Here is a 13,878-nt window from a genome sequence, read left to right as displayed (position 1 = left end):
TTAAGGAAGTAATTGTTTTGAATCTTCGTAATCTTCATTTTCAAGAAAATAAAAATGTATAAGAAATGCATTGTAATTCTCAGACAACGACGTTGTTTGTTAACGCGCATCGGATCCGGGGACGAGTAGGTTTCATTGCTTGTTTCTCCAACAGAAGTTCAGTCATCTATAGGCAATGGAAAGTTTTCAAATTCCGCCATAATCAACTTTACTTTTTAACTCTTAGCGGGTGATATTTTCTCAAATAGTCTCCAAAGCAAATACCCTTCACTCATCGTTAATCAAGTCATACTGAGTATACTATTCTGAGGAGACCTCGAGTAACCTTGTCCCAGGGAATCTACCCCAACGGCCGGTGGCAACACTGCAGGGTGGCGCACGGGTGCCTGAGTGACGGAGCTCACATATGAAGTGTCCGGCGGTAGTGGCGCGTGGCCTGTCATAAGTGTAACCATCACGTACCCTTTGAGGCTCCTAAATACTCTTCCGAACGCATGTGACCAGTTGTTGTGTCGCGTGTAACCTAGATTGACGCAGCGACGGAGGGGCAGCCTGAGGGACCGAACACCGATTCCTGGTAAGTACTTCCGTGGGTTGCCTCGTAGCAGCACAAGAGGTTTGTACTGATGTTTCTGGAATAAGAAAGTGAAAGGATTGTATCATCTACAAGAGTACTTCCTTCCGTGTATAGTCATGTGAGCTCGTAAATTCCACCGTCGGTTACAACAGAAACGGCAAATCGTGTATACTGCCCCTTTTCACCCCCCCACCCCCTTTTCGTTGCTTTTTTACATAGGTCAAATGGCAATTAGCACTACCCCAGCTACCATCCCCTCCCTGTCGTTGGCTTTACAGTGCCTAAAGTCAGGGATCTCCATGACCAATAACCCAGGAAAACTACTGTTGTACAATCGTGGGACACAAGTGTTGACACACTGTCCACTGAGTTCCGTTCACCGGCCCTGACTTTAAAATATATACACCGCATGGAAAGAGGCTAATGTTCGGATATGTCACTACATATACACTCTCCATTATTTATTATATATGAATTTGTCAGTTGTGCACACTGATAACAAGTTTGTAGTTTGTGGAGGAAAATGTCTCTTTTTACATTTCGTTCAAATTTAGTCAAGGACAGCTAAAGTTGTTTACAAGGCTATTATGCATTTGAATAAATGTTGTATTCATTCCTGCAACGTCCTCCCTAAGAAAATACGAAGAAAACATTGATAACTTGCACAAATATTCTGATGGGATCTAAAAATATATAATGATGAAACCATTTAACTCTCGCTTGACGCTGTTATGTAATGACGTCATCGACCATGCCAGCCGGCGCATTTTTTTTTTTTTTTTTACAACAAAGGAGACAGCTCAAGGGCAACAAAAAAAGAAAACAATAATAAAAAAAAGCCCGCTACTCGCTGCTCCTATAGTAAAACAAAAGAAGTGGCCGAAAGGAAGATCAAATACAGGAGGAGAGGTGTCCTGATACCCTCCTCTTGAAAGAGGTCAAGTCGTAGGCAGGGGGAAATACAGATGAAGGAAGATTGTTCCAGAGTTTACCAGCGTGAGGGATGAAAGAGTGAAGATGCTGGTTAACTCTTGCATAAGGGGTTTGGACAGTATAGGGATGAGCATGAGTAGAAAGTCGAGTGCAGCGGGGCCGCGGGAGGGGGGGAGGCATGCAGTTAGCAAGTTCAGAAGAGCAGTAAGCGTGGAAATAGCGATAGAAGATAGAAAGAGAGGCAACATTGCGGCGGAATTTAAGAGGTATAAGACTATCAGTATGAGGAGGAGAGCTGATGATACGAAGAGCCTTAGCCTCCACTCTGTCCAGAAGAGCTGTGTGAGTGAAGCCCCCCCACACATGAGATGCATACTCCATACGAGGGCGGACAAGGCCCCTGTATATGGACAGCAACAGTGCAGGGGAGAAGAACTGGCGGAGACGGTACAGAACGCCCAACCTCGAGGAAGCTGATTTAGTAAGAGATGAGATAATATGAAGTTTCCAGTTGAGATTTTGAGTTAAGGATAGACCGAGGATGTTTAGTGTTGAGGAAGGTGATAGCTGGGTGTTGTCAAAGAATAGGGGATAGTTGTTTGGAAGATTGTGTCGAGTGGATAGGTGGATAAACTGTGTTTTTGAAGCGTTGAAGGACACCAGGTTCTTCTTGCCCCAATCGGAAATAATAGTAAGGTCTGAGGCTAAGCGTTCTGCAGCCTCCAGCCTTGAGTCGTTAAGTTCCTGAAGGGTGGGTCTTCTATTAAAAGAAGTTGAGTAATGCAGAGTGGAATCATCGGCGTAGGAATGGATAGGACAGTTCGTTTTGGAAAAAAGATCATCAATGAACAACAGAAAAAGAGTGGGAGATAGGACAGAACCCTGTGGGACACCACTGTTAATAGATTTAGGGGAAGAACAGTGACCGTCTACCACAGCAGAAATAGAACGGTCAGAAAGGAAACTGGAGATAAAGGTACAGAGAGAAGGATAGAAACCGTAGGAGGGTAGTTTAGAAAGCAAAGATTTGTGCCAGACCCTATCAAAAGCTTTTGATATGTCCAACGTAATAGCAAAAGTTTCACCGAAACGGCTAAGAGAGGATGACCAAGAGTCAGTTAAGAAGGCTAGGAGATCACCAGTAGAACGCCCCTTGCGGAACCCATACTGGCGATCAGATAGAAGGTCAGAAGTGGAAAGGTGCTTTTGAATCTTCCGGTTAAGGATTGATTCAAAAGCTTTAGATAGACAAGAAAGTAAAGCTATAGGACGGTAGTTTGAGGGATTGGAGCGGTCACCCTTCTTCGGCACAGGCTGTATGAAGGCATACTTCCAGCAAGAAGGAGAGGTAGATGTTGACAGGCAGAGGCGAAAGAGTTTGACCAGGCAGGGTGACAGCATGGAGGCACAGTATTTAAGGACAATAGGAGGCACTCCATCAGGTCCATAAGCCTTCTGAGGATTGAGGCCAAAGAGGGCATAGAAAACATCATTTTGAAAAATCTTTATAACAGGCATAAAGGAGTCAGAGGGGGGATGAGTAGGAGAAATATGCCCAGAATCGTCCAGAGTGGAGTTTTTAGAAAAAGTTTGAGAGAAGAGTTCAGCCTTAGAGATAGATGAGACGGCAGTGTTGCCGTCAGGACTGAGGAGTGGCGGGAAAGATGAAAAAGTGAAGTTGGAGGAGATGTTTTTGGCTAGATGCCAGAAGTCACGGGAAGAATTAGAAGCAAGGTGTTGACATTTTCTATTAATGAAAGAATTTTTGGTTAGTCGGAGAATAGATTTGGCACGATTTCGGGCAGAAATGTAAAGTTCATAATTAGCATTAGTTTGAAGGCTCTGGTACCTTTTGTGAGCTACCTCTCTATCATTGACAGCACGAGAACAAGCAAAAGGAGCTGCCTCGTACAGGCCTACCGGCCTCTTGCAGACTCCTGCGTTCTTATGTTCTTATGTTCTTATGATTAAACCAAGGCTTTTTAGCGTGAGGAGTAGAGAAAGAACGAGGAATGTATGCCTCCATTCCAGAGACAATCACCTCTGTGATGCGCTGAGCACACACAGAGGGTCTCTATCCTGGAAGCAATAATCATTCCACGGAAATGGAAAAGTACATCCTCAGGTCGTCCCACCGAGCTGAAGCAAAATGCCAGAAGCATCGCCTCTTCGGTGGGTCCAGAGGGTGTACAGGAGCGATAGGACAGGATGCAGAAATAAGATTGTGATCGGAGGAGCCCAACGGAGAGAACAGTTTGACAGAATAAGCAGAAGGGTTTGAGGTAAGGAAGAGGTCTAGAATGTTGGGCCGATCTCCAAGACGGTCGGGAATACGTGTAGGGTGCTGGACCAACTGCTCTAGGTCGTTGAGGTTAGCAAAGTTGTAGGCTTGTTCACCAGGATGGTCAGTGAAAGAGGATGAAAGCCAAAGTTGGTGGTGAACATTGAAATCTCTTAGGATGGAGATTTCAGCGAAGGGAGAGTGGGTCAAGATGTGCTCCACTTTAGAATTCAAATAGTCAAAGAATTTTACATAGTTGGTAGAGTTAGGTGAGAGATAAACAGCACAGATGTATTTAGTAATAGAATGACAATGAAGTTTTAGCCAGATGGTGGAAAATTCAGAAGAGTCAAGGTTGTGGGCACGAGAGCAAGTGATGTCGTTGCGCACGTAGGCGCAACATCCAGCTTTGGATTGAAATTTAGGATAGAGATAGTAGGAGGGAACAGAGTAGAGACTGCTGTCAGTAGCCTCAGAAACCTGTGTTTCGGTAAGGAAGAGAAGGTGAGGTTTAGAGGAGGAGAGATGATGTTCCACAGAATGAAAATTAGAGCGAAGACCGCGAATGTTGCAGAAATTGAGAAGAAAGAGGTTCGAGGAGTTATCAAGACACCTCTCGGGTCGGCAGCCAGAAGGGGAGTCCTCCCTGGGAGAATTTGTGGTCCCCCCCCCAGGCGGGGACTCCGAGGCTTGGTGTATGTGCGCCATTTTGAAATTTTAATTTTGGGAAAAGGTGTATATGTTGTGTGAATGTAGTGTGGTGTGGATAAAGAGAGGATCTGTCTTTAGAGAGCATGCTGAACTACTCTCCGGTGTTGGTGAGACAATAGGGAAACGGTTAGTGAGGACATGGGAAGGGTCTTTGGAGGGCTTCAGCTCCCTTCTCACCTCCCATATATACCTCACCGGGAGTGGCTTGCGCCCGTTCGGTAGGTGTATTCCTACCTACTCCACTACCTACTAGGGAACTAGTAGCCTATTGTGAATTGAATTGAATTACAAAGCTATTATTTTGCATTTAAGAATACTAAGCGATTCGTTTGCATTTATGAAACTAAGCCATTACTTTGCATTGACGAATACTAAGTTATTATTATGCATTTAAGAAAACTGCTATTATTTTGCAGTAACTTTTTTTGGTCAATTTACGGTTTCACCCAACCAACGATTTTCTCACGTGGTTCATGTTTTTCTGGTGATAGATGTAGAGAATTCCGTGATTTTGTTCCTCATTTCCGTCGCAAATGTCTACTTTTCGAGTTATGCCTCTTTTCAAGTTATGCCTATCCCCTTCCTTAAACGATCTTGGGGGACCTGTGGGAACACGGGTTTTTTGGGTGGGGGAGCATGAAATCGACTAATAAGCATTTTAAATGAGGTCGAGAAATCAACAGAATCGCATTAGAACACCAGTGAAAAGGCATAGCCTACATTTGTTTTGGTTGGAGCGGGGAAGCGGCCATTGTGATGTAAGCAGTGTTGCCAACGATCCGCTATGGGTGAACATCCCATCCTGATCTGCGCATGCGCGGACTTTGTTTACATACACAGGGCGGATTATTTTCGGCACGGTACCATGTCTTTTCTCGCTTACTTATTGTGATCTGTCCCACCCGAGTTTATATTTGTTTTTTTATGAAAGTAAATGATGACGTATGTTTTGAATTTGGAAAATGCGTGAAATATGAAAGTTGATTCCTGCACCTCTTGTATGTCAGCAAATGTGATAAATGAGATAACCTGCACCCCTTGTATGTCGGTAAATGTGATAAATAAGATAACCTGGACCATTTGTAGGGGAAGGTGGGGCAAAATGGCATAGGTGGGTAATATGGACCACCCCGTTTTCTGTCTTTTTAGCTTCTGCCAGCTATTGATAATGATATGGACTTACTCCTCGGCTCATTAGTCAGCTGCAACATCGAGGCAAGTTTGGACGCCGTCGTTTGTTTGTGTGTGAAAAATCCCAGAATATTTTATCACCAGCTGATCTATTGGTTGTAGCAGCCACCGCTCAAGCAGTCGCGTGCTCTCTTCCAGTGAAAACAGAAAATGGGGCGTTGCAGTATAGACTCATTGTTCATTCTTATTTTGTGTCAATGTTTTCGTTCGTGCTCCCGTCTCGCTGTTTCTTGTGCGTCTAATTGTTTATCTCTTGTTACTTGTTTACCTTTGACTGTCCGTCCACGTTCTCTTGTTGTCCACCGTTACACATTGTTCCACACATACACCAACACTTAAATGTTAACCTACACAAACAACATTCACACAAACGCATACACAAACAAACACCTATCATATGTGTTGTCCTTGTGATGATGAGGTGTGTAAGTTCTGTCCAATAAAGTAACCCTGGCGGATATGACTTTCTATATCCGTGAACCGATTAGCACTTAGAACACTCGCTACCACCAACTATTGGTGACCCTGGAGTGTTGCTATGGTTCAAGGTGGCTTATAGCCGGTGCCGTTTTAAGGGCACTCTCTCCTAGAGTGGAGGACCTGGGCAGGGTAACTTGTCCATTCGTCCGCCCTCTCCTGGGGCAAAAATCCTCACCTCCATTCGGGGTTCGTGGGGCTGAGCACTCAGGTCGGGAGAAACATTACGCCATAGGCGTAGTTGCCACCTTCAGGGTTTTCCCCCGCCCTCCCCTAGGCGCCTTCTGCGCCTTCCCCAGGCACCCTATGTGCCTTCCCCAGGCACCCTCTGTGCCTTCCCCAGGCACCCTCTGTGCGCCTTCCCCAGGCACCCTCTGTGCGCCTCTTCCAGGCACCCTCTGTGCGCCTCTTCCAGGCACCCTCTGTGCGCCTCTTCCAGGCACCCTCTGTGCGCCTCTTCTAGGCTCCCTCTGTGCGCCTCCAGGCATCTTCAGCGCCCTTCAGGCATCTTTTGTGCCCCATGGTGCTTCTCCCGGCGCTCACCCACCCACCCCCACCCCTCCTCCTCCCTTCTGCTGGTCAGGCGACTGAGACACGCACATCGTGTGACACACTACACAGACTCAGTGAACACTCAAACACAGTGCGACATATTACTGAGACACACAGTGCCACACACTCAGTGTACACGCCATACAGACAAAGTGTATACGCCACCACACACCGCAGACTCAGTGTACACGCAGACACAGTGTGACACCCCACTGGGATTACTAGCTGCCCCCTGGATTAACCACCGCCTCCTGGATCTACCACCGCCGTCTTGGATTATCCTACACTTGTGGATCCTTGTGTACAGTGCAGTGTGTCCAGCAACAGTTCAGTGCAGCACGTCCCCAGCAACAGTTAGTGTCACAGTGTTACCCACTAAGCGTACAGTGTTGTGTTACAGTGCCTTTTTGAACACTGGTTCACTCGCCGAGCCACAGAGGCCCCTGGCACGTGCCAGCGCCTACAGTACACGCAGTTCGTTTTACTCTCACGGACTGCCGCGGCTCCTGGCACATGCTAGCGCCCCTAACTTTTCAACTCGCTGTGGCCCCCGGCTCGCTGGCATCTAGCGCCTTCCCACGCAGTCGTTCGACGCACTCACGACTGCCGCGGCTCCTGGCACATGCTAGCGCCCCTAACTTTTCAACTGGCTGTGGCCTCTGGCACGCTGGCATCTAGCGCCTTACCACGCAGTCATTCGACGCCCTCACGGACTGCCGAGGCCCCTGACACGCTGGCAGCTGGCGCCTTTAATACACGCAGTCGTTCTACTCTCACCGACTGCCGAGGCCCCTGACACGCTGTCAGCTAGCGCCTTCACACGCAGTTCCCTCGACGCACTCTCTGACTGCCGTGGCCCCCGGCGCGTTTACGCCAGTGCCTTTCGCCCATCTCCACGCTGCTCGACTTCACCATACCTGACGACGACATGCAACTCTTCCTCTACTACGGCGGTGTCCTTCAGAGCACCACTCTTCTGCTCAGGACCCGTCTACGTGGTTCGCGATTCGGGAGTGCGGATTCAAGCCTTCCAGGATCTATTAAACAGCCAACCACTCAACTCACCGCAGCCCACCTCACGCAGCCCACCTCATGCAGCCCACCTCACGCTGCTCAACTCCTCGCTGCTCAACCCCTCGCTGCTCAACTCATCGCTGCTCAACACTTCAGCTCGACTCACCGTAGCTGTCTCCTACGCGCTACTCACTCCAGCTCGACTCACCGTAGCTGTTGTCACCGCATTACTCACTCCAGCTCGACTCACCGTAGCTGTTGTCACCGCATTACTCACTCCAGCTCGACTTACTGTAGCTGTTGTCACTGCACTCACTACCAGCTCGACTCACTGTTGTCGCATCATTACCACTCCAGCTCGACTCACCGTAGCTGTTGTCACTGCATTACTCACTCCAGCTCGACTCACCGTAGCTGTTGTCACTGCATTACTCACTCCAGCTCGACTCACCGTAGCTGTTGTCACTGCACTACTCACTCCAGCTCGACTCACCGTAGCTGTTGTCACTGCATTACTCACTCCAGCTCGACTCACCGTAGCTGTTGTCACCGCACTACTCACTCCAGCTCGACTCACCGTAGCTGTTGTCACCGCACTACTCACTCCAGCTCCAGCTCGACTTACTGTAGCTGTTGTCACTGCACTACTCACCTCAGCTCGACTCACCGTAGCTGAACACTACTCAACGCAACTCTACTCAGCGCAACTCACCGCGCAACACTACACACCGCAACGCATCAAAGTCTGCCACAGCGCCCCCGCACCTGGGAAGATTTCGTTCCTCCTTCCTCGTCACTGGGGGGGAGTACTTGTAGCAGCCACCGCTCAAGCAGTCGCGTGCTCTCTTCCAGTGAAAACAGAAAATGGGGCGTTGCAGTATAGACTCATTGTTCATTCTTATTTTGTGTCAATGTTTTCGTTCGTGCTCCCGTCTCGCTGTTTCTTGTGCGTCTAATTGTTTATCTCTTGTTACTTGTTTACCTTTGACTGTCCGTCCACGTTCTCTTGTTGTCCACCGTTACACATTGTTCCACACATACACCAACACTTAAATGTTAGCCTACACAAACAACATTCACACAAACGCATACACAAACAAACACCTATCATATGTGTTGTCCTTGTGATGATGAGGTGTGTAAGTTCTGTCCAATAAAGTAACCCTGGCGGATATGACTTTCTATATCCGTGAACCGATTAGCACTTAGAACACTCGCTACCACCAACATGGTAAGGGTCTGATAAAATCGTGTTTATAGGAGTACTGTGACTCACAATTTCATGTGTTATTGCATGATTCTTTGGTATTACTCTGTGCATGAGTCTGACTACTGAAACATTTTTCTGCACCGCCATTGTTCCGCTGAGATTGTTGTTAACATTTTCATTACCCTTGGGGCAAAACGGCCCACTTGATAATAATAATTATTTTTTGCTGCTAACTAACTCACAACTTCAGTGAACAAAGATAAGGACAAAGTGTTCTCTGTTTCTTTTATATGAATATTAATTTTATGTTCAGGAAGGTAATGTCACTTTTCGTTTGTGAGTTCATGTTGTTCATGCTATTGAGCAAAATAACAATTATTTTTGTAATGCATTAAGAACTTTTATGTTCAGAAAGGTAATTTCACTTTCACTTGTGAGTAGTTTCATGAGAGTTCATTGGTGTTCATGCTATTGAGCCACAGATCATTTATTTTTGTAATGGAATAAGAACTTGATGTTCAGGAAGGTAATATCACTTTTCATTTGGAATTCATTGTTGTTCATGCTACTGAGCCTAAGAGCAATTGTTTTCTAATGGAATAAGAACTAGATTATTTTAGTTTTGTTAAGTAATCTTTCAAATGTGATTCTCTGACAAAACGTATGTTTGGCATGTTACCAAGCATTTCCATATGAGGGCCATTTTTGCCCCATACGTGAGGTCTGTTTTGCCCCGACCGTTGTACAAAATGGTCCACTTTTGGCTATTTTTTTTTTTTTAATTCATGAGTAAAGGATCCAAAGTAGTTCTTCCAAAGAGAGTTTATTTTGTTTAATGATGAATAAAGATTGCAAAAACACCAGCTATCTCTGAATTTAGTACAAAATTACTGCAAAATCTGGAGTGAAACCTTTAGGGTGCCGTTTTGCCCCACCTTCCCCTATGTCGGTAAATGTGATAAGTGAAATAACCTGCACCCTTTGTACGTCGGTAAATGTGATTGGTGAGATAACCTGCACCCCCTGTACGTCGGTAAATGTGATAAACCTATATCCCTTGTATGTCGGTAAATGTAATGAATGTAATAACCTATACCCCTTGTATGTCGGTAAATGTAATAAATGTGATAACCTATACCCCTTGTATGTCGGTAAATGTGATAAATGTGATAACCCTTGAATGTCATCCTGGAATTTGGCCATTCTCTCATGAAAACTAGCATGCTGTATTTCCGCCATCTTGCCTGGACAAACTAATATCAACACTCTGTGATAGTAAACAATGGGTTCTGCGCATGCGGAGATCAGGATCGGATAGAGTAAAATACATTGATGAGATTTATCGCCACGCCGGGCTGCCCACAACATTTCTTCCCGTCACTCCAGAAACACAGGCCGAGGACCGCGAACTTGTTTTCCACTGGAATGCCTCAGATTTGCTACACTTGTTTGTGGTGTCTGTAGCGCCGGTAGGGTTTTTTGAGAGGCGTTATAGACGGCCCCAGCCTGTTAGTGGCGCAAGCTAATTTTATTTATGGTGGCTGGCGTGATGTATGACTTGCTTGGCCCATGCTGCCTCCCGGTGCTCCTCTTGACCGAAGTTGCTGAAGTTAAGGTTGATTGAAGATCCGGACAGCATGCCAAATGCCTTCCCACCCCTCAACTTAGCCACAGCCTCTTTGACCTCAACCAGAGAGGATGAGCTTTCGTCAATGGGTGGGTCAGCATCCACCACTTGTAACCCAGCAACTGGAAGCTGCCGACGTGGAGAGTCCACCATGTACAGCTGCTCAAAGTTCTCAGCCCAACGTGCCCTCTGCCCATTCATGTAAGGCACGAGGCAGCCGTCAGCTGTTCGGATAGTGCTCACCTAATAAGAGGGAGACTTGGAGCGGAGCATCTTCACGGCTCGATAAGCAGGTCGGGGGTCATTCGCATTTAAATGGCCCTCGACTTCCTCAGCGAGACTCCTGACATACCTCTCCTTGTCTCTCCTCAGGAGAGCTCTAGTCCTACGCGACAGTGTTGCAACAACAAGCCTATGATCAGTTGCAAAGAACGGAGCACTCCGGTAAACCCTGCAGTTCTGAAGGATCCTCCAACGAATATTTACGAGAATGTGGTCGATCTCCTTAGCTACACCTCCGGCATCGCTATATCAAGTCCAGCGGTGCAGCTCTGGTCTCTGGTACCAGGAACCCGCAATTCTCAACTTTCTGGATTTTGCTAAATTCAGGAGGAGAGAGCTGTTGATGTTCCTGGTACATTTGCGGAAATGAGTTCCTGTACCCACTGTGGTAAGCCTTCCCTCCAACCGGCAACGTCGCAGTAGTGCTACTCAAGTGTTGTTGTGAATAAACGATGTTCGTCGTGTTCGGCTGTGAGTGGCGAAGAGGTTCACTGCTATTCAGGAAGTGTAAGGGAGGCTTTATCCATAATTAAGAGGTGAAAATAAGTGTAGCATGTGTATGTAAAACATGTTAAACCAAGATATCACTACAAAATAATAACACCAGAGAGAAGACGAGGCGTATTATCTAGAGTCGAGACTTTGATGTTCCGCTCCTTCATCAGCATTCACGTGTGAACGTGTGCACTCTCTCTCTCTCTCTCTCTCTCTCTCTCTCTCTCTCTCTCTCTCTCTCTCTCTCTCTCTCTCTCGATGGAAATCCGAGATAAGTTTCTCACTTTCTCAGAACTCCGGCCACCTGGTTTTATCCAGTCTCTCACATACCTGCGCAACCACACTAGTGAGTGATACCGGTCTGTAATTTAATGGGTCCGCTCTCTTGCCTCCCTTAAAAATCGGTACCGTACTATGTTTGCTCTCTTCCAATCTTGTGGTACCTTTTCTTCACTCAGAGAGGCACTCATTATGGAGTGCAGTTTCTCTGCAAGTTGATCATTACATTCTTTCAAAATCCACCCTGATACTCCATCCGGCCCCGTCGCCTTTCTTACATCCAATTTGTTCAAACTTTCTTTGACCTCCTGCACCGTTAACTGAATCTCTTGCATAACCTTCCTTTTTCTTGGCCCGGGGGTTGTACAAATTCTTCTTTTGTAAAATTCTATGGAAGCTGTTATTCATCACCTCTGCCATCTTTGCTGGGTCCTCATATGTGGTTTCATCCATTTTCAGTTTATCGATTTTTTCTCTATTTTTTAATTTGCCGTTCACACGTCTATAAAATAGTTTGGGTAGGTCTTTTCACTTGTCGATTATATCTTTTTCATATTTCCTTTTTTCTTTTAATCTTTGTATATTCATTCCTTGCTTGTTTAAAATCGTTCCACGAGTTGATTCTTCTTCGTCTCCTCCATCCCTTCCAAGCTTCCTCTTTTCTCTTTCTAATTATCTCGGATCTCTTGTTCAACCACTCCTTTTTACCAACATCCTTTTTGGTTACCTTGGGGACATATCTATTTTCGGTTTCCTTGTATAGCTTTAAAAACGCCTCCCACTTATCCTGTGTACTCTTGGCTTTGAACAGCCCACTCCAATTTGCATTTTCAAAAAAGGTTCTCATGCTAACAAAGTCACAGTAGTTGCTTCTCCCAATTTTGTGATTTTCTTTTCGGTCAATCGTTTTCTTTTCTGATACTTCAAATTCCACAACCTCATGGTCACTCTTCGCTATTGGACAATCTACGTTAAGATTTTCTATTATTTCCGGCGCCTTACTAAATATATACCAGGTCTAGTCTTGATGCCTCGCCTTCTTTCCCGAATCTGGTATGTTCCTTGATCCACTGAGTCAGCACATGTTCCACTGCCAGTTGCAGGAGTCTTCCTCCCACGACTCGTCTGCTCCTGCGTCTGCCAATCCTCCCATTCCACCTCCATGCAGTTGAAATCACCCATTATAAGTATTCTCTCACACGCCCTCAACATTTCATCCTTGCAACTCACCGTCTCTTGTATCATTTGTTTATATTCCCGCAACCCCATACGCTTGTTCATGGGGCACATACCCTACTACATAATGCCTCCTTCTTCCTTCAGCACCCACAATTTTCACTTTCAACACCTCTGTCAAGCCTTCACCCTCAATTACCTCCTCCACCTTAATGCCTTTTTAACCATTAACATCACACCTCCTCCCTGTTTTATCTTTCTGTCTCTCCTCCATATGTTGTTTGCACCTTCTCCAATCCCCACCACCTCAATTGAGTCACAACTTAGTTTCCGTCAGCCCCACAATATCAGGTTCTCTGTCTCTCAAATAGTCGTTAATTCTATCTACGATGAAACTATTCCATTAATATTCGTATATGTCACTTTCCACCCTTTCTCCTTTTCTGTTAGTTTTATTCCCTTCTTCCTCTCGACCCTATGAACTATTTTCTCACTTTCATATCCATTACTCTCCAAAAAAACTCCCTCTTCTCTTCTTGCGATCTCTTCTCATTTAAATCACGAACCTCACCTCTAAAGGCGGCTTTACACTTGGCAATTCGCGGCTGGCAATACAGGCGCGGCAGCATTTTTGGTCTGGGTCTGGGTCTGGGAGCTCTTCTCGCGGCAAGTTCTCTGCAGCTGAGCGTGTCCGTCTTGTATTGCCGACTGGCGCCCAGGTAAACAACATGTCGGCGCCAATAAAACAAGAAATGACAGATGCAGATAACAAGATTTGGAGCCGGGAGGCCGAGGTGGCATTGCTAGAGGAAGTGAGACAGCATCGACACTTGTGGGACCCACAAGATAAGCTCTACAAGAAGCAGAGTCTGCGCAAAACAACTTTTGAGAGTGGCAGCAACACTGAGGGAAATGTTTATCTCTTTGCGAGATATCGAAGGAGGTATAAGGAACGGTTATTTTCGTGTATTATATAATCACACTATGTAATGCCTAGGGGTTGGGATGGCATGTTCCTCCCTTCTCCTTTGTTGTTAAATGCAACAATAAACAATCAATCAATCAATCAATAC

The 13,878-nt window shown here is 46.0% G+C and overlaps 1 protein-coding gene across 2 annotated transcripts in view; it reads left to right on the top strand.

The window, feature by feature from the left end:
• Window positions 1-419: 419 nt before the first annotated feature.
• Window positions 420-13,878, top strand: part of LOC127002461 (demethylmenaquinone methyltransferase-like) — a 33,206-nt gene continuing 19,747 nt past the window's right edge. For both annotated transcript variants that reach the window (XM_050868439.1, XM_050868438.1), the window contains exon 1: window positions 420-577. The gene's annotated coding sequence lies outside the window, so the exon portion shown is untranslated. The remainder of the gene's footprint in view (window positions 578-13,878) is intronic.

The sequence above is a fragment of the Eriocheir sinensis genome, chromosome 23 (assembly GCF_024679095.1).
Source record: "Eriocheir sinensis breed Jianghai 21 chromosome 23, ASM2467909v1, whole genome shotgun sequence".
NCBI classification, from domain to species: domain Eukaryota; kingdom Metazoa; phylum Arthropoda; class Malacostraca; order Decapoda; family Varunidae; genus Eriocheir; species Eriocheir sinensis.
This window is presented reverse-complemented; position numbering and strand designations above follow the sequence as displayed.